Below are 25,327 nucleotides of genomic sequence, written 5' to 3' on the forward strand. Positions count from 1 at the left end.
TTGGAAAGTTTCTTGAGTCATGCCACCATTTAATTTGCGTATTTGCTGGAAAGTGCTGACAGCAAGCAATGTAGATACCAATACAATATATTCTTATTTCAAGGTGTGCACTTGGTAGCTAAAACAAGAAAGTTTGCTCCGTAACTTTTCTCAGAGAATGTCTATGTTACATGCCAAGGTTATCTCATATCATTTATGAAGCAGCCTTACATAAAGCAATAGCATGAGGACCAATATGCAAATTTTCCAGCAGTCACCAAATATATTTCTTAATTACCATTGGGAAGGTTTTTTGAAGAGTCAGGTAGGCTGAATTCAGTCCCATTTATTTACCAAGGGGTGTTAGATGTAGTGCAACCTCACTACCCTTAAGGCTAATGGTGATGATGAGATCCCATCTCAATGTTTTGAACCAGTAAAAGGTGTATTAAAAAGTCAGGATGTGAACTTTCATATCTCTCCATCCTTTGACTGTGGTATTTTTTTGAAGTTTAGTAAAGTGGAAGGGGCCCCAGATCATCTAATAGTTCAATACTTCCTATTTTAGACTATAAATGGCAGTATCAATCTCTTGCCATCCTAATAACTAACCAGGCTTCGTCACTCAATCAAACAAGACATTTATAAAGTGCACTACATACCCATTAGGGTCTCAAGGCGCTGAGGGGGTGGGGGGGAGGAGGTGCTGCTACTGATCAAAGAGCCAGGTCTTGAGGAGTCTTCTGAAGGCCAGTAGGTCTTGGGTCTGCCGTAGGTTGGTTTGGAGAGTGTTCCAGGTCTTGGCGGCAAGGTGGGAGAAGGATCTGCCTCTGGTGGTCATTCTTTGGTTGCGTGGGACTGTGGCGAAGGTGAGGCCGGCGGAGCAGAGCTGGCGGGTGGGGGTGTAGAAGCTAAATCGTCTGTTGAGGTATGCTGGGCCAGTGTTGTGGAGAGCTTTGTGAGTGGGGAGGAGGAGATTGAAGGTTACCCTCTTGTTGACGGGGAGCTAGTGCAAGTCTCTCAGGTGCGGTGTGATGTGGCTGTGGCTGGGGATGTCGAGGATCAGTCATGCCTAGGCGTTCTGGATGCGTTACAGCCGTCTCAGGAGCTTGGCTGACGTTCCTGCATAGAGGGCTTTTCCGTAGTCCAGCCTGCTGGTGACGAGGGCCTGTTTTTTTCGTTTCATTGGGGATCCACTCGAAAATCCTTCGTAGCATTTGGAGGGTGTTGAAGCAGAATGTGGAGACGGCACTGACCTGCTTAGTCATGGAGAGGATGGCTTCGAGGATGATCCCTAGGTTGCGTGCATGGTCAGTGGATGTTGCTGCTTTTCCCAGTGTTGTCGGCCACCAGGAGTCTTCCCAGGCTGAGGGGGTGGGGCCGAGGATGAGGACCTCCATCTTGTCTGAGTTCAGCTTCTGTCGGCTGTTCTTCATCCATTCGGCGATGGCTTTCATTCCTTTGTGGAGGTTGGTTTTGGCGGTGTGGGGTCTTTGGTGAGGGAGATGATCAGCTGGGTATCGTCGGCGTAGGAGATGATGTTGAGGTTGTGCTGTCGGGTGATGTGGGCGAGGGGTGCCATGTAGATGTTGAACAGGGTCGGGCTGAGGGATGAGCCCTGGGGTACGCTACAGATGATCTCAGTGGCCTTTGAGCGGAACGGGGGAGGTGGACGCTCTGTGTTCTGACAGAGAGGAAGGATGTGGTCCAGTCCAGGGCCTTCTCTTGGATTCCGGCGTCGTGTAAGCATGTTCGTAGTGTGTTGTGGCAGACTGCGTCGAAGGAGGATGAGGGCCGCTGTTTCTCTGGTGTCAAGCTGGGTCCTGATGTCATCGGTAGCGGCGATGAGGGCAGTTTCGGTGCTGTGGTTGCTGCGGAAACCGGATTGGGATGGGTCTAGGATGTTGTTCTCCTCGAGGCAGCGGGTCAGTTGTCTGTTGACGATTTTCTTGGTGACCTTCGCCGGGAACAGAAGCAGGGAGTTGGGTCGTAAGTTCTTGAGGTCCTTGGGGTCCGCCTTGGGTTTCTTGAGTAAGGTGTTGATCTCGGCGTGCTTCCAGCTCTCCGGGAACGTTGCTGTCTCAAATGAGATGTCATTTACTCTCCGGAGTTGGGGTGCGATGGCTGTGCTGGCTTTGTTGAAAATGTGGTGAGGGCATAGGGCTAACGGTGATCCGGAGTGGATGGTGTTCATGATCTTGCTGGTGTCCTCATTGTTGACGCTGATCCAGGAGAGCAGGTGGTTGGTGCCGGGTGGTGTTTGTGCGGGTGGTGGTTGTCGGGGTTGTTGTGGTGCTGAAGCTGTTGTAGATGTCAGCGATCTTGCAGTGGAAGAAGGGCACCAGTGAGTCACACAGATCTTGCGAAGGCGGGATGTTGTTGGTGTTGGAGCTGAGGTTGGAGAGCTCCTTTACGATGTTGAAGAGCTCTTTGCTGTTGTGTGCATTGTTATCTAGGTGGTCCTTGAAGGAGGTCCTCTTGGCGGCTCTGATGAGTTGATGGTGTCTGCGGGTGGCATTCTTGTGGGCTGTGTAGCTGTCCGGTGATTGTTCACGGAGCCAGTTCTTCTCTGATTTTCGGCATGTTCGTTTGGAGGCCTGGAGGTCTTCGGTAAACCAGGTGGCTTTCTTGCTGGTGTGGCTGTTGGAGGGTGACTTGAGCGGGCCTAAGGTGTTGGCGCTGTCCTCGCTCCATTGTCCGAGGTTGTGGGCGATGATGTCGGGATCGGTGGAGTTGGCGGGTGGGTTCTGGGTGAGGTTGGTGGTTAGCTGGTCTCTGGTGATTTAGCTCCAGCGGTGTCAAGGCATCTGTTGAGTGTGGTGGTGTGTGACGGACTTCCTGAAGGTAAAGTGGATGCATTGGTGGTCTGACCAGTGGGGTTCGGTGGTGTGGTTGAAGGAGACGTGGGGGCTTGCAGTGAAGACGGGGTCGAGCTTGTGGCCGGTGAAGTAGGTGGGTGTTGTCACGAACTGTCTGAGTCCGGGGTAGGCGAGGTTGTCGATCAGGGTGGTGGAGTTGGTGTTGTTGTTCTTGAGATGGAAGTTCAGGTCTCGTAGGAGGATGTAGTCTGTGGAGGCTAGGGCGGGTGTGCTGATGAAGTCGGAGATGGAGTCGCTGAACTGTGGTTGGGGGCCGGGGGATCTGGAAGTGCATGTGTTTTGGTGGTGCTGAGGGTGTCGTCAGTGTTGGTCGAGACTCTGAGAGCGTACCTGTGGACGATGGTGATTCCTCCTCCTACTTCGTTGGTGCGGTCCCTGCGGGTGATCTTGTAGCCTTCCGGGATGGCTATGGTGATGTCGGGTGCTGAGGCGGGGTTCAGCCAGGTCTCAGTCAGGAAGGCGACGTCCAGGGTGGTGGAGTCGAGAAGGTCCCAGAGTTTGACAGCGTGTTTGCGGGTGAAGCGGGTGTTGAGGAGGATGCAGTTGAGGTAGTTGGGTTCCTTGGTTGGCAGTTTGGCTGGCCGGATGCTGGTGAAGCTGCAGGTCCGGCAGGTGAAGGGTCCTTGGGTGCTCTTCGGGGTGGCCCGGTAGCAGGTGTGTGATCATCCGGTGTTGAGTGCTGGCATCGTAGCGGTGTCAGGCATCGTGGCGTTCACGGGGTCCAGGGGTCCTGGCACTCGGCGCGGACCAGGCACGGATGGGCGCAGACAGGCTTGCCACAGGCACGCCTTCAGCGCGCCAGCGGCGTGGCCGCACAGCGGCCACCATAAGAAGGGGATGTGGGAAGGAGGAGCAGCTGGGAGGGGGGAGCTAACGAATGGGAGCGGGGGGGGGCTGCAGGGGACGCAGCAGCGAGAAGCGGGCTGGGAACAGAGGCAAAGTAGGCACAGTAGGACAAAAGGAGAGCAAATACAGTGGGTAAACAATAATAAAAGCAATGATAACACCAGGGCCACAGAAAATAGGCACAATAAACAAGGCACAGTGCAAAGCAAGCGCGGTAAAAGCAGCTGAAAAAAGGAGAGCAAATACAGTGGGGCAACAATAATAAAAAGAGGGATAACACCAGGGGCACAAAAAACAGGCACAATAAACAAGGCACAAGCGCAAAGCGAGCGCGGCAAAAAGCAGCAGAAAAACAGACCTCAGTCCTACCACTGGCCACCAGGGATGAGGCACAGGTGGTAGCCTGCGTGTGGAGGTGGGCCTCGAACTGGCAGCAGCTGGGCAGGAGCACGGCCGCAATCAGGTGGAGCTACGTGGCGCAGAGAGCGACCTGCCTGGAAGCAGGGTCAAGGGCCGCTGATGCAAATGGACCACATCCAGTTCATGCCTGTATGTGAGCTTACTGCCACTACTAAGAGGCATATTTATCATACGCTTGCATCACTTTTTCACACTGCAAAAGGGTGCAAAAGAAATGACTTAAAGATATATATAACTTATACAAAATATATTAAATATTATTAGTATTTTTAACAAAATAAATTACATTTAATATATATTTTAACTTAATATGACAAAGAAACGTAATTTAAAAAATATAACCGCACAAAAATGAGTACATAAACATATTTAAAAGTTGATACATTTTATTTACCATTATCTTTATTTAATTTAGACATTTTTTAAATTATATAAAAATAAAATATATACATATATCAATAATTTAAAATAAAATAAAACATCCTATAATTAATTAACACTTCAAACTATTAAAAAAAACATACATTTCACAGCACAATAATTACAATAGCAGGAAAAATGTTGGATAGTGGAGGAGTAAAAATTACTATTCCCGCTCCAGTGAGTGCAACAGTAGGGAAAGTGTTGGATAGTGGAGGGGTAAAAATTACTATTCTCACTCCAGTGAGTGAAAAAGTAGGGAAAGTGTAGGATAGCACAGGGGGAAAAAATACTATTCCCACTCCAGTAAGTGCAACAGTAGGGAAAGTGTTGGATAGCGGAGGGGGAAAAATCACTATTCCCACTCCAGTGAGGGCAACAGTAGGGAAGTGCTGGATACCAAACCAATATATATATATTTTTTTTATAAATTACATTTTCATTAAATTAAAATATATTATTAAAAAGATAAAAAACAATAATAATTACACATTATTTAACACTATAATTTCCACAACATACACCTAAAAATAATTACACAATTACAATTAATAATTACTAATTAATTAATACAAATTAATTTACAAATAATGAATAATTCATCAATAAAAAATAAATTACATCCCACCCTTCCCACCATTTACACCTAGAAACACCACAGCCCACACCTAAAACTAATTAAACAATTACCATAATTAATTATTAATTAATTAAATAAAATTAAGTCACAACTAATTATCAAAACATAATTAATATATTAGTGTACACATTTAACTCAATAACATCACAACTATACAATTATGAAGAAATATAAATTACTAAATAGGTTTCATATAATTAAATTTCTCCCCACCCTATTCCCCTATACACTCACTACCCACTGCAGAAATAAAAAAGCAAAATTCAATTAAAATGTATTAACTTCTTTGACTAATCAATATTACTTACCTAACAATCGATATTTTTGACCACAATACTGTTTCCATTGATATTTCTGTCCCACTATATTTTTATCTCGATATTTCTGTACATTGATATTTATACCTTGATATTCTAGCTCTGTACCATTATTGTTTAATAGATGGCATGGCCGCCTGGTACCTTAATAACAGAAAGAATGTCCTGATTAAAATGTCAGTGCTCCCTCTTTTTATTTTTCTGGTTTCTGACATCCCATGCATCCTATGGGCAATATGTTTTAAATATAGATGCACTTGTCCAGAGTTTTGTGTGGACAAATAAAAAACCTCCTACGAAATTGCCAACAATATGTGTGTTAGTAGAAGTCAAAAATCTGGCCACGATGAATGTTAAATTTATATTATCTTTCCACCCCTGCTAATTTGACTAATATCACTTCCCTATTTCCAGTGTGAGTTAAGGTTGACCTGGGAGAGGGGATACTTTGCTACTTCTCGACTCACGTCCTTTAGTTGTTGTCCCACTTGGCACTTCAGATGTTCCATCTCTATGAAAATAGTTAACATATACATAATTGGTTGTAAATGACAACATATATATTAAAGAGGTGTCTTGGAGGTTTGTCAGAAATTTGTACCACATGTTCCATATGTGCCTCAATTGGGATTATAGCTAGTGTGGTAATGTTGAACATTCTGAGATTAGCAACTCTGAATGGGGGAAAGCATGAGTCACTGCAGTATTCCCCTTCTGAGCTAAAGAGCTTGGAAATGAGTATTAACAACGTACACTGTAAGTGCTACACCCAGCATCATCTGCACTTACCAGGTGCAGAATTACAACCTAAAAGAACCCTCCAACTTCTGAAGGCCTTCCCAAGATTTAAGTATTGTTTTGATTTAATATTTTAATTTAGTCTATTTGGCTCAACGCCTGTCGTATCCATATTATACCATTATAGAACAATTGTGGCAGCTCAAGCTAGAAGAGAGTAAAAGTAAACACTAAGGGGCCCATTAGTGTGGCGTGCGAACACGTGGGAAATGGAAACGCCTGCTAAGGGTGCAGCAGTCCCGCACATCCAATTAGGATGCGCCAGCCACACTGGCGGGCGCATCCCGCATTTTTAACATTGTGGCGGGCGGTGCTGAAATGCATGTTGTGCTTTTCAATGCACAACGTGCGCGGTGCCTGACACATTGCACATTGATATTCAGGGGGGGTACCATAGGTACCCTCCATGCGCACCCCCACCCCCAGAGTACCTGGGGGCCCACAACGAGCCCCCCGCAAGAAATCCCTGAATGCCTTTCCGTGGCTAGCGATGTCTAACAGACACCGCCAACATATTGATCCCTTTTCTGCCCTGTCAACTTCTCGACCGGGCGGAAAAGCGGCGGATGGTCTTTCCATCCGCCGCGGACCCCCCAGCCATAATAATGTGGCGGGGGTCTTTGCAGCAAGGATGGCGGGCAGATCACCCCTGCTGGGCTGGTGGTGGCTACCGTCAGCCCAGTGGGGGCGTCCCACCAGCCATCCTAATGGGCTCCTAAATAACGGGAGAGAGATACAAGAAGACTGCTTGCTTGGATTGTATAAACTATCTGAACAACACTGCTTTAGAGAAACCTAGATGGACTAAGGAGATTTCTGAGGTAAGTGCTTAAAACTACCACACCAGATCAGAGAATGTATCTGATGACACCTTCTTATATATTTTTTTAATTTCAAGGCCAAATATTTCTATTTGATTACTATTAAGTCTCCCATGAGCTTTACACTTTCTGATCTTCCACATAATCTTTACAGTACCACATAATTGAAGACTATAGTTAACCTGAACTACTTCCAGTTTGTGACTGAAGCACTACAATTGATTGAAGTGAAGCCTATGTGGAGCCAGAAGTGTCTGAGACCACTTATTTCCTCCAGGGTTAATTGTAAAGCTTTTTAATTAACCTACAAAAGTTGCATGGTTGTGTCCTATCATTTGGAGTCATCAGTGAAAGATACCTCTAGCCTATGACACTTGGATTATTTCATTGATTACCTGCAGTCAAACAGAACAATTTGATCTGTTGGTATGAAATGTGTGAGAAGTGTGGTTGTTGGTTGGAGAGGGTATGTGCCATTCTCAAGCAGCAGCCACAATCTCCACCAGCGTGAACCACAAAGTCAATACATTAACCTGTGCTTAAACTTCTTTGTAGCCTTGAATAAAAGCAGGCAGGCTTAATTTAGAGGCAATGTGTAAAGTTGGTATGCAGCCCGCAAAGATTAGTAAAGTGAAACACAAAACAAGAAAATCCAACACCAGATTAGAAAACATAGAGAACATTTTAATAAATATTTAGCCACCAAAATGACAGACATCCAATCAGTAGAACTGGAGAAATGAAATTCTGAAGTTTAGATAAATAAAGTGCTTGATACCACAACCTGTGGTTATCTGGTAACCTGGTCACCTGGACCAGGACGAAGCCACTAATTCAGGTCGATTGTGATGGTGTGTGGACTGGAAACAGAGACCGAGTTATTTTCACTGAGAATTGTACCTTATATCCTTCGTTCTGAGTAGTGATGTGGGTCCTGCGCCGAGTTGCATTGCACTGCGTCTGTTCCAATGAGGAGCTGCAAAGGCTGTAACAGGTCCCCATCATGCTCCATCAGTTTCAATGAGGAGCTGCAAGAGCTGTGATGCAAGTTATAACATTCTTTGTTGGTCCTGATGAGGAACTGCAAGAGCTCCACCAGGTTGGATTGGGTTGTGGTGCGCTGCATCAGTTCTGATGAGGAGATTCGAGGGCTCCTCAGGGTTGCATCTACCTCTGTACATTCTAATGGGAACCACAGCTGGGTTGGCAGGGCACCTTCATCCCCACTTCCAAGGCTTCAGGACTGGAGAGGCACCGCTTTGGGTGGCTAGGACTCACAGCAGACAGAGTCCATTGCAGGAGTCAAGATTCAAGATGGTTGTTTTCAGTGGTTGCGGGCCACATATGGAGCTCCCATCTTCCTCCACGACTGAGACATCTGACAGCAGCCTAAGGTGCCCAAGATAGTGGACGGACGCACTGTGGTGCTCAGCATTGGTCTTTTGTCTGATTCATCCTAAAGTTCAGTGCTAAGAAATCCATGAAGCAGCGGCAAGCAGCAGATGCTTTATCATTCTTGCCAGATGCTGGAATTGAGATAGCAGCTACTCCTGAAATAGCGCCTCCTTCCACGCAGCTGTATTTGTCTTTTCTTGCTAGGCTGGGTGAGTTTACAGCATCAGCAGTGGCAATGTTAGCACTAATTTGAAGGGATTAGTTAATGTAACTAGGCAATTTTGCCACGGGGGCTGAGACTAATCTGGATATCCATTTCTACACAAACTATACCAGGATTTACAGAAAAAACAGCTGGAGAATACCACTGGTGGAATGAATTAGGCTTCTGCCGGGTAGGGAGGATTCTTGGTAGCTAGAGAAGCAGCCTATGAAGTCATGAGTGGGGTTTGTGGCTTCCAAGATGAATCCCATAGCTTGGCTGTCAAGTATAAGTGTTGGTAAGTCAATTAATTTCCTACGACTCACTGGTTAAACGACAGAACTCTAAAGCTAATAAAAAGATGAAAAGAAGCTGAAGCTCAACATCCAGAATATGCTAAATTTAACTAAATGCTTGTCTGAGGTTGAAAAGCAGGTGTCAGATTAAGAGGATATAAGGCCACAACAGGACGCTTCCATTGTTCAACTTCAAGTTGAGTTTAGGGATCTGTAGACCAAAATTGCTGATGCTGAAAATAGAATGAATTTAAGGATTACTGGTATTCCTGAAGGGTGTGAAAATGGGAAAACTGTTGTCAGCTTCATCTTTGATCTTGTGAAAAATAACCAAGCCATGTCTTCCCGGACCAGAATCAAGCATCCTAGGACCAGTTTCTGGCTATCAGCCATCTTCAGCCAGAATAGCTTGACTCCAGTGGCGTTGAGAGCACGGGATTCACGTCTGAGCATACCCGTCCCACTCGGGTTGACAAATGAAAAAACAACAGTTGATGGACAGAATGCAGAACAATGTCATATATTCACCCCAGTACAGAGATCTGGACCTAAATCCATCGTTTTTTTGCTCACCACACCACCCCAGTTCAGACATGGCCATATGCAAATCAGCCTTGACCCTGTACCTCATGGAAATAGTCCAGCCCGAACTGCCAAGCCATGTCTTTCCTGGACAGGAATCAAGCATCCTAGTACCGATTACTGGCTATCAGCCATCTTCAGCCAGGATAGCTTGACTAAAGTGGGGTGGAGAGCACTGGACTCATGTCTGAGCATACCCGTCCCACTCGGGGTGACGAATGCAAAAAGAGCAGTTGATGGACAGAATGCAGAACAATGTCATACCATCACCCCAGTACAGAGATCTGGGCCTAAATCCATTGTTTTTTTGCTCACCACACCATTCCAGTTCAGACATGGCCATATGCAAATCAGTCTTGACCCTGTAACTCATGGGAACAGTCCAGCCGGAACTGCCAAGCCATGTCTTTCCTAGTCCGGATTCAAACATCCTAGGCCCGGTTTCAGGCTGTCAGCTGTCTTCAGCCAGGATAGCTTGACTCCATTGGCATGGAGAGCACGGGACTCACGTCTGAGCATATCCGTCCCACTCGGGGTGACGAATGCAAAAGCAACAGCTGATGGACAGAATGCAGAACAACGTCATACATTCACCCCAGTACAAAGATCTGGGCCTTAATCCATCATTTTTTTGCTCACCACACCATCCCAGTTCAGACATGGCCATATGAAAATCAGCCTTGACCCTGTACCTCATGGGAACAGTCCAGCCCGAACTGCCAAGCCATGTCTTTCCTAGACCAGAATCAAGCATCCTAGGACCGCTTTCTGGCTATCAGCCGCCTTCAGCCAGGATAGCTTGACTCCACTGGCGTGGAGAGCACGGGACTCATGTCTGAGTATAACCGTCCCACTCCGGGTGACAAATGCAAAAAGAACAGTTGTTGGACAGAATGCAGACAATGTCATACATTCACCCCAGTACAGAGCTCTGGGACTAAATCCATAGTTTTTTTTGCTCACCACACCATCCCACTTCAGACATGGCCATATGCAAATCAGCCTTGACCCTGTACCTCATGGGAACAGTCCAGCCCGAACTGCCAAGTCATGTCTTTCCTGGACCGGAATCACACATCCTAGGATGGGTTTCAGGCTATCGGCCATCTTCAGCCAGGATAGCTTGACTCCAGTGCGGTGGAGAGCACGGGAAACACGTGTGAGCATACCTGTCCCACTTGGGGTGACAAATGCAAAAACAACATGATGGACAGAATGCAGAACAATGTCATACATTCACCCCAGTATAAAGACCTGGACCTACATCCATTGTTTTTCTGCTGACCACACCACCCCAGCTCAGACATGGCCATATTCAAATCAACCTTGACCCTGTACCTCATGGGAATAGTCCAGCCCGAACTGCCAAGCCATATCTTTCCTGGACCAGAATCAAGCATCCTACGACCGGTTTCTGGCTATCAGCCGTCTTCAGCCAGGTAGCTTCACTCCAGTGGCGTGGAGAGCACGGGACTCACACCTGAGCATACCCTTATCACTCGGGTGACAAATGCAAAAACAACAGTTGATGGACAGAATGCAAAACAATGTCAATCATTCACCCCAGTACATAGATCTGGACCTAAATCCATTGTTTTTTTGCTCACCACACCACTCCAGTTCAGACAAGGCCATATGCAAATCATCCTTGACCCTGTACCTCATGGGAACAGTCCAGCCGGAACTGCCCAGCCATGTCTTTCCTGGTCCAGAATCAAGCATCCTAGGACCGGTTTCTGGCTATCAGCCGTCTTCAGCCAGGATGGCTTGACTCCAGTGGCGTAGAGAGCATGGGACTCACGTCTGAGCTTACCCGTCCCACTAGGGTGACAAATGCAAAAACAACACTTGAAGGATAGAATGCAGAACAATGTCATACATTCACCCCAGTACAGAGATCTGGACCTAAATCCATCGTTTTTTTGCTCACCACCCAACCCCAGTTCAGACAAGGCCATATGCAAATCATCCTTGACCCTGTATCTCATGGGAACAGTCCAGCCCGAACTGCCAAGCCATGTCTTTCCCGGACCTGAATCAAGCATCCTAGGACTGGTTTCTGGCTATCAGCCATCTTCAGCCAGGACACCTTGACTCCTGTGGCATGGAGAGCACGGGACTCACTTCTGAGCATACCTGTTCCACTCGGAGTGACAAATACAAAAAACAACAAGTGATGGACAGAATGCAGAACAATGTCATACATTCACCCCAGTACAGAGATCTGGGCCTAAATCATTCATTTTTTTGCTCACCACACCACCCCAGTTCATACATGGCAATATGCAAATCAGCCTTGACCCTGTAACTCATGGGAACAGTCCAGCCCGAACTGCCAAGCCATGTCTTTCCTGGACCGGAATCAAGCATCCTAGGACCGGTTTCTTGGCTATCAGCCTTCTTCAGCCAGGATATCTTGACTCCAGTGGCGTAGAGAGCACAGGACTCATGTCTGAGCATACCCGTCCCACTCGGGGTGACAAATTCAAAAAGAACAGTTGATTGATGCAGAACAATGTCATACATTCACCCCAGTACAGAGATCTGGGCCTAAATCCATCGTGTTTTTGCTCACCACACCACCCCATTTCAGACATAGCCATATGCAAATCAGCCTTGACCCTATACCTCATGGGAACAGTGCAGACCAAACTGCCAAGTCATGTCTCACCTGGACTGGAATAAAGCATCCTAGGACCGGTTTCTGGCTATCAGCCGTCTTCAGCCAGGATAGCTTGACTCCAGTGGCATGGAGAACACGGTACTCACGTCTGAGCATGACCGTCCCACTCCGGTTGCAAATGCAAAAGCAACAGTTGATGGACAGAATGCAGAACATTGTCATACATTCACCCCAGTACAGAGACCTGGGCCTACATCCATTGTTTTTCTGCTCACCACACCACCTCAGTTCTGACATGGGCATTTGCAAATCAGCCTTGACCCTGTACCTCATGGGAACAGTGCAGCCCGAACTGCCAAGCCATGTCTTTCCTGGACCGGAATCAAGCATCCTATGACCGGTTTCTGGCTATCAGCCGTCTTCAGACAGGATAGCTTGACTCCAGTGGCGTCAAGAACACGGGACTCACGTCTGAGCATACACGTCCCACTCGGGGTGACAAATGCAAAAAGAATAGTTGATGGACAGAATGCAGAACAATGTCATATATTCACCCCAGTACATAGATCCGGGGCCAAATCCATTATTTTTCTGCTCACCACACCACCCCAGTTCTGACATGGGCATTTGCAAATCAGCCTTGACCCTGTATCTCATGGGAACAGTCCAGCCTGAACTGCCGAGCCATGACTTTCCTGGACCAGAATTAAGCATCCTAGGACCGGTTTCTGGCTATCAAATGTCTTTAGCCAGGATGGCTTGACTCCAGTGGCGTAGAGAGCACGGGACTCACGTCTGAGCATACCTGTCCCACTCGGGGTGACAAATGCAAAAACAACACTTGATAAAAAGAATGCAGAACAATGTCATACATTCACCCCAGTACAGAGATCTGGCCTAAATCCATCGTTTTTTTGCTCACCACACCACCCCAGTTCATACATGGCCATATGCAAATCATCCTTGACCCTGTACCTCATGGGAACAGTCCAGCCCGAACTGCCAAGCCATGTCTTTCCTGGACCGGAATCAAGTATCCTAGGACCAGTTTCTGGCTATCAGCCGTCTTCAGACAGGATAGCTTGACTCCAGTGACGTGGAGAGCACAGGACTCACTTCTGAGCATACCTGTTCCACTAGGAGTGACAAATGCAACAACAACAGTTGATGGACAAAATGCAGAACAACGTCATACATTCACCCCCGTACCGAGATCTGGGCCTAAATCAATCGTTTTTGTTGCTCACCACACCACCCCAGTTTACACATGGCAATATGCAAATCAGCCTTCACCCTGTAACTCATGGGAGCAGTCCAGCCCGAACTGCCAAGCCATGTCTTTCCTGGACCGGAATCAAGCATCTGGAAATAATACATTTCAAACAAAGGGAAGAAAAACTAATCTGTATCACCACCTACAATATAGCATCCAACCAAGTAAGCAGAATAGTCAGCAAGCATTCGCGCATCCTGTACAGTGTATCCCTGAACTTCCCGAAACCAATGTTCTCAAATAGACATAGGAGGAGCATTATTTATTTATTATTTATTTGAGGAATTTCTAAAGCGCACTATCACCTGACAGGCATCTTGGCGCTGGTAACACGGCAACCATAACGACGGGTAGGAGGCATAGAAAGAAAAAACAGATCTAGTTCTTAGGAAATAGCCAAGTTTTTAAATTCTTTCTGAAAGCAAGAAGATAATCATGTTGTCTGAGTGCAATAGGTAGAGTGTTCCACAACCTGGACGCAGCGACCCCAAATGATCTACCCCCTGCTCTAACTTTTATGAAGCGGGGTACTTTTATAAGCTTGCCCCCAGCGGAGCAAAGCATTCTGTTGGGAACGTACCATTTCCTCATGGGGAGCCAGTGCAGCTCCGCCAGTGCTCCAGAGGCGGACGACCTCCTCGGCCAGCCTAGTACCAGTTTGGCTGCGGCAGATTGCATCCGCTGTAACCTGTCTAAGAGGAACGCGGGGGATTCAAGGAGCAAAGCATTGCAGTAGTCCACCCGACTGAGGATCGTACTGCGTGCTATGAGGACGCGGGCTTGATGGGGTAAAAGAGGGAAAATCTTCCTCAGTGAATGAACAATAGCCAGGCAGCAGCTCACCACCTTTGCCACATGTGCCTCCAAGGAGAGGTTGCAATCAAATGTTACCACCAGGTTGCGCACTGTCTTGACCGGCTGGCCAGGATTGGGGAACTCTGGGGGCCAAAGGTTCCTGGGCGGCCCTGCTGTGTGTCTGCGCACCTCAAAATGCATCATCTCTGTTTTGGCTATATTAAACTGTATTGAATTCTCCCTGAGCCACTGTGACATGTCTTCTAAACATTCTTGAAACCCTTCTACTGAGATGGACTGGTCTCCCTCCAGGGAGATAATAGGTTGCGTATCATCAGCGTAATTGATGACCTTGATGTTAAATCACCTGATGATCGCCAGCAAGGGTCACAAGTAAACATTAAAAAGAATAGGGCTGATGGCCGAGCCCTGAGGTACCCCATGTAGGACCTGAGTGGGGGCAGATTGGTAGGGGGGAAGAGAGACCGCCTGCTGTCTCACTGAGAGGAAAGAGTGAAACCATCTAAGGGCCACTCCAGTCACTCCCACCTCTCTCAGCCGCCTCAGAAGGAGGTTATGGTTTACCGTATCGAAGGCGGCAGACAGGTTCAGCAGAATCAACACTGCTGCCTGACCCCTGTCTGCCCGCCCCTGAAGCTCATCAATTACGGTCACCAATGCCGTCTCAGTACCATGAGCCGGTCGGAACCCAAACTGCTCCTCTTCCAGATGTTTAGCCATCTCTAAATGTGCGGACAGTGTACCACTTACTACCCGCTCAACTATTTTGGCCGGGAAGAGAAGAAGAGATATTGGTCTAAAGTTTTTTAGGCATTCTGAATCAAGGGAGTTTTTTTTAGCAGTGGTGTTACCACCGCCTGCTTCCATTGGCCTGGCACCACCCCATCTGCAAGAGACTGGTTGCAGATCTTACACAGTGATGGAAAGAGTTCTGCCCCGAACTCTTTCCAAATTTTAACAGGCAGTGGGTCCAGGGGAGAGCCAGATACAATACTGTCTGCTATCTAGTAGGCAGTGGGTCCAGGGGAAATTCCGAGAGTGCCCCCAGGTCAACCTCTACCGTACTGTCATTCTCTGTCATCTCACCCAGGTCTTTAGTGAGGGGTAACTGCTTGTTCACTACTTTCAACGGAGAGGATGTCTTCTCCAACTCCTCAATGATATTACCGACTTTATCGCGGAAAAAGTTGGCAAGACTATCACAAAGCCTCTGGGATGGCAGGAAATCATTTTTGCAGCATTCAGGTTTAGTCAGGCTGTTAAGGATTTTAAAGATACAACGAGAGCTGTTCGAGGCCCTAAGAATCTTAGCAGCGATAAAATCTGCCTTTGCTCTCTTGATGACCTTTCTATAATCCACGATCTTTGCTCTCCAGGCCAGTTTGTCCTCCACTAGATATTTCTGCCTCCAAGTTCTCTCGGCCCGGTTACACTCAAGCTTTCATTTTTTCAGCTCCTCCCCAAACCAGGGGGTAGAGACATGATAGTCCATACTGGACCACTTATTAGGGATGACTCAGGGGCATCTCAGAAATTCCTCTCCCCTCTCACGGGCCACCACCCATGCAGCCATTGCAGTGTCTACAATCTGACCACGACGACAAAAAAGCAGGGGTTCCCCTTTTAAACACAGGTCGTTTTGTGGCAGATCATTTTGATGTCTCTACAATACGTTTTGGGCCCTTCCCTGTCGTTTGTGCTAGGCTCACCCACACAAGTGAGAAAGCATTTTTATTAGGAGACAAGGGGAAATGCTGGGTAGTAGGAAAGTTGGTCGGCCCTATGATCCCACTACTTTCCCACACAGAAATGTGAGGAAAATGTGATTTTTTTAAATCTAAATTATAGGTTTGCAGGGGATTCTGGGTAGGAAAATGTTGGAGGATCCATGCAAGCCACACCTCCATGGACCATCCCCGGTGTCTAATTTTGAGAAATGTCTGGGTATTGTAGGTTTCCCTAGATGCCTGCCAAGCCAGGGATCAAAAACACACAAAACCAGGTATTTTTGTGACCGATAATTTTGAAGTTTTCACAGTACATTCTGTGACCTTCCCTGTCGGGGGCACTATTCCTACTCACACAAGTGAGGAACCTTTTTATCAGGAGACATGAGGAAATGCCAGATGGGTGGAAACTTGTGGCTTCACTCAGATTCCGAAACTTTCCCTCATTTAAATGCCTAGAACATTTTCTAAACTTGAGGTCTGCAGGGGGTCCTGGGTAAGAAAACATTGGGGATCCATGCACACCACACCACCCTGGACATCCCTGGGTGTCTAGCTTTCAGAAAAGTTTGGTTTTAGTGTGTTTCCCTAAATTGCTGCCGAGTCCAGGACCCACAATTTAGGATATACCCTTGTGAAAACAGGTAATTTTGCAATAGATAATTTTGATTTCTCCACTATACATTTTGGGCCCTTCCCTGTCCCAGGCACTTGAGCCACCCACACAAGTGAGATAACATTTTTACTGGAAGACTTGGAGAAATTCTTGCTGAATGAAAGTTTGTCGATTTACAAAAGGGGGTGGTGATGAACAGAGTGTCTGAATTGAGCAGACCACTCTTACCCAGTCCAAAGATCAGGGCTTGATCCATCACCGTTATTTATCTCACTGCCCCATCCCAGCTCAGAATCTGGCTATATGCAAATCAGTCTGTCCCTGGCCCAGTGCATCATGGGAACAGGGCAGACTAAACTACCAAGCCAATTCTTTACCAGAAAGGAGACAAGCTACCGGGGACCGGTTTCTGGCATTTCAGCCTCTTCGGCCCGGCTTGCTTGAATCCTGATGGAGCAGTGAGAAAGGGACTCATGTCTGAGTATACCCTGCCACACCTATAGTGGCCAAAATCGATTTACAAAAGGGGGTGGTGATGAACAGAGTGTCTGAATTGAGCAGACCACTCTTACCCAGTCCAAAGATCAGGGCTTGATCCATCACCGTTATTTATCTCACTGCCCCATCCCAGCTCAGAATCTGGCTATATGCAAATCAGTCTGTCCCTGGCCCAGTGCATCATCGGAACAGGGCAGACTAAACTACCAAGCCAATTCTTTACCAGAAAGGAGACAAGCTACCGGGGACCGGTTTCTGGCATTTCAGCCTCTTCGGCCCGGCTTGCTTGAATCCTGATGGAGCAGTGAGAAAGGGACTCATGTCTGAGTATACCCTGCCACACCTATAGTGGCCAAAATCGATTTACAAAAGGGGGTGGTGATGAACAGAGTGTCTGAATTGAGCAGACCACTCTTACCCAGTCCAAAGATCAGGGCTTGATCCATCACCGTTATTTATCTCACTGCCCCATCCCAGCTCAGAATCTGGCTATATGCAAATCAGTCTGTCCCTGGCCCAGTGCATCATGGGAACAGGGCAGACTAAACTACCAAGCCAATTCTTTACCAGAAAGGAGACAAGCTACCGCGGACCGGTTTCTGGCATTTCAGCCTCTTCGGCCCGGCTTGCTTGAATCCTGATGGAGCAGTGAGAAAGGGACTCATGTCTGAGTATACCCTGCCACACCTATAGTGGCCAAAATCGATTTACAAAAGGGGGTGGTGATGAACAGAGTGTCTGAATTGAGCAGACCACTCTTACCCAGTCCAAAGATCAGGGCTTGATCCATCACCGTTATTTATCTCACTGCCCCATCCCAGCTCAGAATCTGGCTATATGCAAATCAGTCTGTCCCTGGCCCAGTGCATCATGGGAACAGGGCAGACTAAACTACCAAGCCAATTCTTTACCAGAAAGGAGACAAGCTACCGGGGACCGGTTTCTGGCATTTCAGCCTCTTCGGCCCGGCTTGTTTGAATCCTGATGGAGCAGTGAGAAAGGGACTCATGTCTGAGTATACCCTGCCACACCTATAGTGGCCAAAATCGATTTACAAAAGGGGGTGGTGATGAACAGAGTGTCTGAATTGAGCAGACCACTCTTACCCAGTCCAAAGATCAGGGCTTGATCCATCACCGTTATTTATCTCACTGCCCCATCCCAGCTCAGAATCTGGCTATATGCAAATCAGTCTGTCCCTGGCCCAGTGCATCATGGGAACAGGGCAGACTAAACTACCAAGCCAATTCTTTACCAGAAAGGAGACAAGCTACCGGGGACCGGTTTCTGGCATTTCAGCCTCTTCGGCCCGGCTTGCTTGAATCCTGATGGAGCAGTGAGAAAGGGACTCATGTCTGAGTATACCCTGCCACACCTATAGTGGCCAAAATCGATTTACAAAAGGGGGTGGTGATGAACAGAGTGTCTGAATTGAGCAGACCACTCTTACCCAGTCCAAAGATCAGGGCTTGATCCATCACCGTTATTTATCTCACTGCCCCATCCCAGCTCAGAATCTGGCTATATGCAAATCAGTCTGTCCCTGGCCCAGTGCATCATGGGAACAGGGCAGACTAAACTACCAAGCCAATTCTTTACCAGAAAGGAGACAAGCTACCGGGGACCGGTTTCTGGCATTTCAGCCTCTTCGGCCCGGCTTGCTTGAATCCTGATGGAGCAGTGAGAAAGGGACTTATGTCTGAGTATACCCTGCCACACCTATAGTGGCCAAAATCGATTTACAAAAGGGGGTGGTGATGAACAGAGTGTCTGAATTGAGCAGACCACTCTTACCCAGTCCAAAGATCAGGGCTTGATCCATCACCGTTATTTATCTCACTACCCCATCCCAGCTCAGAATCTGGCTATATGCAAATCAGTCTGTCCCTGGCCCAGTGCATCATGGGAACAGGGCAGACTAAACTACCAAGCCAATTCTTTACCAGAAAGGAGACGAGCTACCGGGGACCGGTTTCTGGCATTTCAGCCTCTTCGGCCCGGCTTGCTTGAATCCTGATGGAGCAGTGAGAAAGGGACTCATGTCTGAGTATACCCTGCCACACCTATAGTGGCCAAAATCGATTTACAAAAGGGGGTGGTGATGGTATTTTTGTGACCGATAATTTTGAAGTTTTCACAGTACATTCTGTGACCTTCCCTGTCGGGGGAACTATTCCTGCTCACACAAGTGAGGAACCTTTTTATCAGGAGACATGAGGAAATGCCAGATGGGTGGAAACTTGTGGCTCCACTCAGATTCCGAAACTTTCCCTCATTTAAATGCCTAGAACATTTTCTAAACTTGAGGTCTGCAGGGGGTCCTGGGTAAGAAAACATTGGGGATCCATGCACACCACACCACCCTGGACATCCCTGGGTGTCTAGCTTTCAGAAAAGTTTGGTTTTAGTGTGTTTCCCTAAATTGCTGCCGAGTCCAGGACCCACAATTTAGGATATACCCTTGTGAAAACAGGTAATTTTGCAATAGATAATTTTGATTTCTCCACTATACATTTTGGGCCCTTCCCTGTCCCAGGCACTTGAGCCACCCACACAAGTGAGATAACATTTTTACTGGAAGACTTGGAGAAATTCTTGCTGAATGAAAGTTTGTGGCTTCCCGCAGCTTCCTGAACTTTCTGTCACTTCAATGTGAGGAAACATTTATTTTTTGCTAGATTTGAGGGATGCAGGGTAATCTGGGTAAAGAAAAACTTTGTGAGAGCCACACAAGTCATGTACCCCTGTGCTCTCCTCCTTTCCTACTTTTAAAACTTGTTTAGGTTTGCGTAGCTGAAGGCTGAGCTAGGGCACAAAATCTCCAGCTACCCTTTTGACAAAAAAATAGGTTCTTTATAAAGGCCACCTTACAGCCACAAATATAAATCTGGTACTAATTTGTTAAAGTTAATCCACCACTTACACCGGTTGGTGTTAGCACCTCCAGAAATGCTGGCTTCAAAGAAAAAATACTTATCTAAAAATTGAAACCAAACCTTCTGAAGGTGAGCCATAAAGCCACTTCATGTCCCCAACCACTTTGTGGGCCATTTATTCTCCATGCACGCACCACAATCAAGACTTTCATACTACTGGCTATGGGCTCAATTAAACTGATCACTTGTACTCCCATAAAACAACCACCAACACACAAGGTCCCATCACATTCATATGCCACAGGACGTAATGAGTTTTACTACATTTTACTACCTGTCAAGTATTCGCCTCCTTCTTTCTGAACATTACCAAAATGCATGCCTACTGAACCTTTACTAATGGCTGCCATGACAGCCACATGAGGCTCAGGAATACATGTCTTAAATGTGCCTTTAGCACACTCACTGTGCTAAATCCAACTCCTTCCAGTTTGTGGATGCAACCTGGGGGATGTCTGAGTATGCCGCAAAGCCATTCCTCGAACTGAGCAAGCATATCTACCTTTGAAAATAAGGCAAACATGCTAAGGAATATTGTCTAAGTACCCTAAAGTAATAAGCCCAACACATATCCTATGGAACTCATTCACCGACACATTTACTTTGACACTGTGAAAACTAAATTACTAACTTGCATCATACCCAATGTTATTGAAAAAGGGTGTAGGCAACATATCTTGCATGATGATTGTTTTCACATCTTATACTAAAGATGTAAAAACAATCATCATACAAGATATTGTGTCTTGTACCTCTTTTCAATACCATGGTTATGATGCAAGTTAGTAATTGAGTTTGCACACTTTCAAAGTAAGTAGAAATGTTGGTGAATAAGTCTCACTGGATATTTGTCTGACTTAATACGCTTACTCCGGAACTCAATGGCAATCAGGGTGGTCCTTGTGTTTAACATTTTGCCAAACAGGGTACTCCATGACAATGTGGTTCATGTTCTGTCCACCAGTATGTGCAGTGTGGGGGTTATAATGCACTTGTCAGTCGGCGAACAGAACACCTACCATGTTCTGAGAGCAGATAAAGGTATTGAGAAGTCCATGATTTACCGAAGTAGAGGAACTAAAATTTCGTGGCTGCTTGCCTAGCAAAATAGTGGCCCACAGACATTAGGTATCCATTTACAGCAATTGAAATGTTTACTGAATGGCAGCTCCACCACAGTCAATTTCCTATTACTCTGCTTTAGTATGATACAACATAAGCAAAGGACAAAAATACCAGGCTGGTTCAGTGGGCACTGGGAACAGTAAACACGACTCTCCTGCCTCTTTCCCTGCTTCGAGCTCACTTTACAATGACAACATAGTTGCAGGCATTTTGTCAGCAAAGTGTCACTCCTACACCTTTGCCATGACCTCCAGAACATATGAAATGGAGGCGTTTTCTTCTGTAGCAGTGAGACTTTCAATCACAAACAACTGAAAGTCAAGGAAAGAAATTAGTCTTCCTGTGGTTGTCTGACGATAAACATACACATTGTATGTTGCCATCTTGATATGGTGGGTAAAAAGATTCTTATACCAAGTGTAAGTTTCATGACTTTCATTGTATGGCTGAAGAACCTGGTTGCTCTTGTCCACCCCACCCATGTTCTTGTAGTAATCAAGTATACAGGTGGGTTTCTGGACTTAAGCCATCTGACCCCAAACCATGACAGGGGATGTGCCCTCATCATGAATTTTAGTGAGCACATATATATCACGCCTATCTGTGAACTTGATGGCGAGCAGTTCTTTTTAACACAACGTGGTGCTCAGTGATTTCTGGAGCATCTTGCAAACAAGCTCCTGAGGGAATCCTTTGTGGTGATGACGAATTGTACTGCTGGCCACAGCACAGGGTTTGCAGAGCTCGCTGAACAGCTCTACTTCCATACAGAAATTGTCCACATAAAGTTAATAACCTTTGTGAAGGAGTGGCTGTATAACCTCCCATACAATATTTCCTGTGACCCCATAGCATGGCAGAGCAATCAGTAGAGTTTATAGTTGAGTACTTCCCTGTATACACTCTCAAGCTGTACACATAGCCAGTCAAGCTCTCACACAACATGTGCAGCTTGATGCCATAGTGAGTTCATTTGCTCACAATGTACTGCCTAAACAGCAGCTGCCCTTTGTACAGGATCAATGACTCATCAATGGCTGGAGTATAAACCTCTGGAAACCTGGAAGACAAATGTTCCACAACAGGCTGCATTTTGAACAACATGTCATGGTCTGCATAATCCTGGTGCAAGGCATCAGAATTGTCATTGAAATGCAGCATGAGCTGCAATAGGAAGAAACAATCTGCTCATGTATGGAGCGAAAATGTGGGTTACCCAAACCACCCAAGTATACCATTAGCACAGCAAGGTTGGTTTATGGACTCCCACCATTTTGAGCGTGAGGCCCAAAAATATCTCACTTAATGAAGTGGGAGTCCACTTGTGCACCTTAGAATGAGGCACAAGAGTGCTTCATACTCCCTCAGAAATGTTTTGCTACACAAATTTGCTGCACAATTTCATCAAGAAAGTCGACATCCAAAAGGTTTGTGGGTGACTCTGCAGAGAAGGATAAGTCCAAAAGCATGTATGTTGCTGTCACATTCCTGTTAGCACTAAGATGTCATCTGATCAATTTACAGCACTTTAAATACTCTTAAATAAAGAAGTAAAATATAAAGATGAATAAATAGGTAAAACACATTTAATATGCTAAAATCTGCGCATAACACATGCACATCTACGACTTCAACATTTTCCTAAACGTATTTGTGGGTGTTCACTGATTTTTCATGGTCACATTCCCGTAATCTTGTACTCTCCTTTTAAACAGAGATTAACGGGGCTCTCATCCAAATTGTACTTTGACAATTCCACTGTGTCTGGTTCTTGAGACAGGATGTAGAATTTGGAAAGCAAATGACTTATGAGGGCAAAATCTTTATGACATCAACAAATTTTGTGTCATTTTTTAACTATGTTAGCTTCACAGAAACAACACAGAGTATCTATTCAAAGGGTTATTTTTCAGTTTAAAATCACTGTGACATGACCTTAGACTCAGTAAGAACACAAGATTACATATTTTGGAGTCTTTGAATATAGAACAGTAAAAACAGCTTGGTATAATGTGCAGTACAGTGTTACAAACACATTTCACTCTTTGAGAAAACCCACTTATCCATTCAAGAAATGTCTGTAGACGCAGCATGTGTATAGCAGTCTGCTGTACCTTGACACACAGTGCCATTATCCAGACAAGAATACACACGGTGCATGCCTTTGCTTGCATTATAGCACAGCTAGCATTCTTGTATATGGAGTTTGGCCAGAATGGCCTTTCACATAATTTACACATGTGATCAAATCAAAATGGATCACTGCTAGGAACCTTTTTACCCAGGTACAATTTAGTTTAAATATGGCTGAAAATATGAAGAGCTAAAATAAAGTAAAGAAACTGCAGTTAAAAATGTTGATGTACTACACAACTCAAGTTCCACACTTAATTATAATCCTTCTACTTTTACATACAGGATCTCTTTGGAAATCTCAAAAGCCTGCCCACCACTCAGAATATGCAAATTCAGTAAATCTAAATCAGAAGTTAAATGTTTGTATTCAGGAACATCATTTGAGAGGCTAAAAATGCAATCCTGTTAACCCCTTCGATGCTCATGACGGCATGGTTCCGTCATGAGCGTCGGTTGGCCTGTGCTCATGACGGAACCGTTCCATCATGAGTCCATAAGCCCAATAGAACGTTCAGCACAGCGAATTTGCGCCGCGCTGAAGAGGTTAAGTGATCTTATCAGTGATGTAATTTGATATGTTGTTAGACCTGTCAGCTGTAGAGTGGTCTCCCTCTAACATTTTGCCTGCTTGCCTCCAATTTTGCTGAATTCTCTTTGTTGGCCTTAGGACTCTTAGCACCTTACCATTCTCACCCAGTTCTAAGGTCCATTTGCTCTGTCCTCTGAACATAGTTTGATTGACTTATCCATGATTGGTATATCCAATTTATGTATAAATCTCTAATGGAGTGCACTACATGTGCCTAGTGCCTGTAAATTAAATGCTACTAGTGGGCCTGCTGCACTGGTTTGTAGTGTTGTTCCTATATTCCCAATAGGCTCTGCGCATTGGAATAATATATCTTATAGATTTGACGTAGGACTTATGTCTACTAGGTCTCTATCAAATATATATTAGACTTATTTGTGAGTGCCAGCTAGCTCAGAGGTCACTAGAAACTTTCTTGAAAAAACAAGGAGCTGGTGGACCTCAAGACCCCCAGTCACCCTCAGAAGGTGATCCATATCAACTGTATCAAGCCACACTTTGAGAGGTATTAGGTTTCCTTGTTTCCGGTAATGGTAGGAGGGGAAGAAGAGGAGAGTTAACCTCTCCCTGACATCTTAGCCTCTGAAGAAAATGATGGTGGTTTAGTGGAAGTTGTTAACCTCTACTCTATCTTGACTGAATAGCAGAGTGATTGTCACCGGTTACTAGGACAGTTCTCCTCTCTGTTTTTTCACTTCTAGAAGTATCCACCACCTGTGTGTACAGGTGAAAACCTTTGTTCGAAGAACAAAATCTAGAAGCTGCCTCACAAAGTGAGGGCTAGCATCAAACATGAGGTTTCTATGATGATGGAGTTGGGGTGATTGAATCCTCCAGTAGCACCCGGTCCAACCCTGTGGTGCTTATACGAAAAGCTGCTCCACCAGGCACTACACCAGAATTTAGGTGCTGTTTAGGCCTGGGTAGAAAAATGTAATCCACTCACAGATTTGGAGGAATTCGGTAACTTAGCTCTATATCTGTAACACAGAGTTCCCTCTATATTCCATCATCCAGCACGTAGCAGAATTGTTTTCCATTGGCATGCACTAGACTTATTTTGGGAGGTGCTTGCAAGTGCCATGAGACATATTGGCTGCTAGCAAGCATTCACAAGATTTTGCAGCCACTAGTGTGGGTTCTAGCTGCAACTGCACCTTCAGTGCCTTCTTCGTGCCACTGGTGATTGCTAGCAACCGTAGCTGTACCCCGAGTAGATTCTCAACTTGAGAAACAGATAAATCTACTTGAAAAGACGTTTTTTGAGTACATATTCTACTCTAAGTGACCGTTCATGTTGGTTTTTCATGCAAGAATCCTTATTTTTTCTAACACGAAGAAAGTGCCCCAGGAACTCCAGTTTCGTGTTCCAGCCCAGCAGGCTCCTCTCAGT

Source organism: Lissotriton vulgaris, chromosome 6 (genome assembly GCF_964263255.1).
Source record: "Lissotriton vulgaris chromosome 6, aLisVul1.2, whole genome shotgun sequence".
Classification (NCBI taxonomy): Eukaryota; Metazoa; Chordata; class Amphibia; order Caudata; family Salamandridae; genus Lissotriton; species Lissotriton vulgaris.